Source organism: Etheostoma spectabile, chromosome 22 (assembly GCF_008692095.1).
Source record: "Etheostoma spectabile isolate EspeVRDwgs_2016 chromosome 22, UIUC_Espe_1.0, whole genome shotgun sequence".
Classification (NCBI taxonomy): Eukaryota; Metazoa; Chordata; class Actinopteri; order Perciformes; family Percidae; genus Etheostoma; species Etheostoma spectabile.
Window position 1 is genome coordinate 8,265,851 of NC_045754.1, and position 4,605 is coordinate 8,270,455.

The following is a 4,605-nucleotide window of genomic DNA, read 5'->3' on the forward strand; positions in this document are numbered from 1 at the left end:
CATTTTAAGGTGTGAGCATGCTGGGTTTATTTTTCTAATAAAACCGAATGGCACAATGAGAGGATGGAATTATCCCGGTTGTATTTAATTGAGTTTGACCAGGTCCCAGCTCAGTGTCGGCCTAATCTCCCCCGCAGCACTGTAGTCTCTCTCCCAGGGAGACAGGGGAGGCCGATAAACTTTGAAGCTTGCGCTGAGAACCTGCTCGCTGCACCCTCTGCATTATTCATGATGCAGGGACTAGAGCATCTTCAAATGGCCTGTCATTTCCTTTTACCCTCCATCACAATGGCCATATGCTGCACACACTAGAGGGGGAGATGGGGGAAAGCAATCTCCAGCTAAGGCTAGCCAAACAGGAACACATACATGCTAACAGATACATTCACAGGTAAACCCACACAAGGGGATATGTACAAGTGGGTGAACTTGGAAATTCAAAAAAAAAATGGCATGTTTCAATCTGGTGCCATTCAAAACTAACCTACTCCCACTGCTTCCACCCAACGCAGCTACTGCTGCTAAAGTAAACATGATGATATTGTTGCGTTTGTGTCAAACCGGAGTGGAGGAAAAGTTACAAAGGGGAACAATCAAAACTTTTCTGCGATATACTCAAAGAAAGTTTTGTGACATCTTTGGGAAGGTAAGAAATGCACAGGCATAATTGTTCTCATAGGACACAAAATATGTAAATCTCTCATGGTGAGGTGCACTTTTTTTCAGAGCTAAACAAAGTGTGGAGGCGTAATCGTTGTAAGAACATAAGTCTCATGGTATCCGGTTCCTCAATTCTTTTCTCAGATCCATGACATTTTGTCAGCCACCGCGGTGTCCTATCAGCCAATGTTCCGCACGTTATTTGTATTTAGAGAGTTTGTTTGCGTGACAAAACCACACAAGGCACGTCCCACTGAGGTAATTGGGATTGCCGTCATTTGGCCTCCCTAAAGTCTGCCATTCAGCATTAACATATCATTAGCTCTTTCTGGGACCGTTCACTCAGAAAATTAGAGGTCTCTGAAGACCTCCGACTCCATCAATATGTGAAAACCAGTTGACACCTTCTCTTTGTCGTTCTCTGGAGAGAGAAGCAGAATGAAATGAGGCGTGGGAGTAAGAATGGTATTTCAGGTGATTACATTCATTTGTAAAACTTTGTATTTGTGGCTGCAGTTGATGAAATACATGTATAACAAACAAGGTAAATGGCACTCTTTTGCCTGACCTTACCCTTGAAGTAAAAAGACACCTCAGCCAGATTGCTGAATGTGATAAAATTGCATGTATGGTTCCCAAGGGCTGACATGGATTCCCCTAAAATAACATCAGCCTTAAAGTGATTCGCTTAAATGCTATTGTAAAAACCCTGTCCTTGTTGAATGGTGGAGATGAACTGTGCTGCCTTGATACCTAATGACAAAACATCTGGTAGATTGTTCCTACGCTGTGATAAAATTGCTGTAGCTCCAGCATTTAGTCTTCGTAAATACCTGGTTTTGACACCTATAATAGCGTGAACTCTAACTTGTTTTGTTGTCGTCTCACAAACTAAATGAATAGCTGCTGTAAAAGTAAAGACTTTCTTCTTCAGGGTAATTAGAGGTTAAAATTGAAAAACAAATATGCAACGCCACAAATAATTCTAAAAAGAGAACGGTGCCTAAGGATGTATAATAATGTGTCTGCAAGGTCAATAGGGTTTAGCTGATGTCTATTTTAAGTAGACATCTCTTCTGTACATATCATTAGTTTGAAGAGTGTTCAATGTTAAAAAAGAAGTACCTTGTTAAAGCAGTAATTTTATTGCATACGCTGGAACACAGGACATAAGAGACAATAAGGGACATCCTAATTATATGATGTATATGCTATTTAATTGATATATTTTATATTTTCCCACATATTGAGAAATATGAGTATGAGCCCAATAACTCCTTGAATTGTGAACCATAAAAACACAAAATACCAACATACGTGCCTCTAATTTAAATTGATGTCATTTAGGTTCCATTTACCACTTGTATGGACCTCTATATTGATTCAATATTGGGATTTCTGGAAAATAGATTGAAAAACTGCTGTTTATAGATAAACTCGACAGACAGAAATTTGGCTTATGCGGCAAATTAAACAACTGCAGTAAAACACAAATCAATACTTTATTAAATGAATGTAAAAATCCAATTTTGATAAATCTTAAAGTAGCCCTGCACACGCATTGTAACATTGCTCACAAGTACATAATGCAAAAATATGAGAAGTTAGTGTTAACAATATAGCGTTAGGACAATTTAAGGACATGTTCTCACAGTATGTGTCCTCATTGCACTGCAAAAAAAAAAAATCATTGCCAGATTAAGGCCCAGTGGTATTGTTACAGTATTACCTTGTATTGCCATTATCATACACCAGATACCAAACACAATCGGACAGAAAAGTTTGAGCCGCTCAGGGCTTCTTGTATCAATCAAATACAGAAAATATCCTCAAGGTTGCGCCATAGCTGGCAGCGAAATAAAGCTATCTGGCCAGGGGATGAGTTTGGGCTCCTGATGGGCGTATCAACACATGCGAGACACTGAGTAAATATTTCCTGTGGACAGCCATTAGAAAGTCACTGTTTGGTGATAAAGGCTGTCTAATCCCTGCTGGTATGTATTTCAAATTCAGCAGACAGAAGGAAGCTGATCCAATTCCCTGCATCCTGCAGGACACAGATCTGCATTTCCTCTCCACTTTGATGAAACAGCAGCCAAGCTGTCCGCCTCCATTAACAGCCTCTCTGATTTTACACTGTGCTCTGACAACTCTCTGTGTGTGTGTGTGTGTGTGTGTGTGTGTGTGTGTGTGTGTGTGTGTGTGTGTGTGTGTGTGTTTGTGTAATAAATATGTTTGAGTGCCTGTGATGTATGTCTTGGGATGTGATGTCAGGACACAGACTAACTAACTAACCTAGATTTACTTCTGATTAAAAAATGCACACTATTTATTGGGAAGAGTTATATTTGTGTCCTGTAATCTAGTACAAATACTGAGACAACGGAAATGCAGTTTTGCACCTAACTAGAAGTGCAAAAAGCAGTAATGTGCATATGTAGAGTGGCAATATAAATAATACTAAATAAGTAAGGTAATCTACAGCAATTTCTATAGACTACAATATGTTGAGATGGGATAATGAAAAAATGGTTTTTACGTAATTTGCAGTCACTCTTTATCTGTTGTTATGTTAGTTTTCCAACAATTTACTGTCTTTCAGTTCAAACATATTACACTGTAATTAGTCTTCAGAATAATTTTGTTGTTAATTTTGGAGGAAATCTGCTGTTAACCAGCACCAAAGTCACAGTGAGACAGCATCGTTTCAACCTGCAGTTAAAAATTGAAGCTTAACTAGCAGCAGGAGGTATATTAAAACACAACATGGAAGCATTTTATTGTCATGTGCTGTCATCTTTTAATACAGGTGTTATAAGACAGAGACAAGGACAGTGTAGTGTATACAAGCCAAAGTGCTTTTTTTCATGGTAGTATTTTCCAGGTCACATCCTTCTAACACCATTGGTACAAACATGGCTGGCGGCTCAAGTTCTCAGACTTTAGGGTCTGCTAAATGCCACACAGGCTTATCACAGTTATGCAGAACAATGATCCACACAGCTTGAAGGGCATGACAAAAAAAAAAAAAAAAAAAGATTTTTTTTGTTCCACCTCCACGATGACGTGTATACATCGGATAGTTAACTACAATAAATTGGCCAGAAATTGGCCAATGAGTTCAGACGCGCTTGTAATGTGGCATAAATTGCATGCCCTTTCAGGCGGGGGAACAAACGGACTCAATGTCAGCGCTCTCTCCCACATGTTGAATGCTTAGTTTGTCATGCAGTACAAGATCTTCGGGCCTGTTTAGTATTCACCCACTTGAGTTTCCTAAAGGTTACCAAACCTAATTAGACATTTATGCAGGATCTTCAAAGGTCCCTCCGTTATTAATGATGTGCTACTTCTGAGGACTGCATCGATGGCTTTTTTTCTGACTCCAAGAGCACACTCCTCACAATATGCGCATACACAATAGAGACACGCAGACCTCCACAATGCAATGAGAGACTGGTGGCTGGCTGGGTGTGATTACTAAAATTGCTTGCATAGAGTACTAAACTAAAGTGCACTCACACTATACCCATGTATTTACAATATGGTTTAGTACAGGGTCAGATACACCAAAGAAAGGCTATGCTACCTTAGGCAGCATAATGCAACAAAACTATTCCTAGTAAAGCCTTCAAAATAAAAGCACTGACTCCCTGCAATTGTGGTATGTTTAGCTTTTTACACAGAAAAAGAAGAACAGCTAATAAACCAAAATAATGATGTAAATGTACTGTCACAACTACAACAATCTGCATGTTGTTTTCTCAATTATTTGATCCAGTCCAAAATCCAAAGGATATTAATTTTACCATCACCAGTGATACAACAAGTATTCAGATCCTATACTTAGTAAAGGAGCAGGGACTGCATTCATAATTCCACTTGAGTAAAAGCAATACCAACAAATGATGCTCCCGCACCACCAGACTCACCAACAGCTTCATA

At 39.2% G+C, this 4,605-nt stretch overlaps 1 protein-coding gene across 1 annotated transcript in view; it reads right to left on the minus strand.

Moving 5' to 3' along the window:
- Positions 1–1,058: 1,058 nt before the first annotated feature.
- cdh19 (cadherin 19, type 2) overlaps positions 1,059–4,605 on the minus strand; it is a 34,173-nt gene continuing 30,626 nt past the window's right edge. Inside the window, exon 14 of the transcript XR_004327409.1 lies at positions 1,059–1,069. The gene's annotated coding sequence lies outside the window, so the exon portion shown is untranslated. The remainder of the gene's footprint in view (positions 1,070–4,605) is intronic.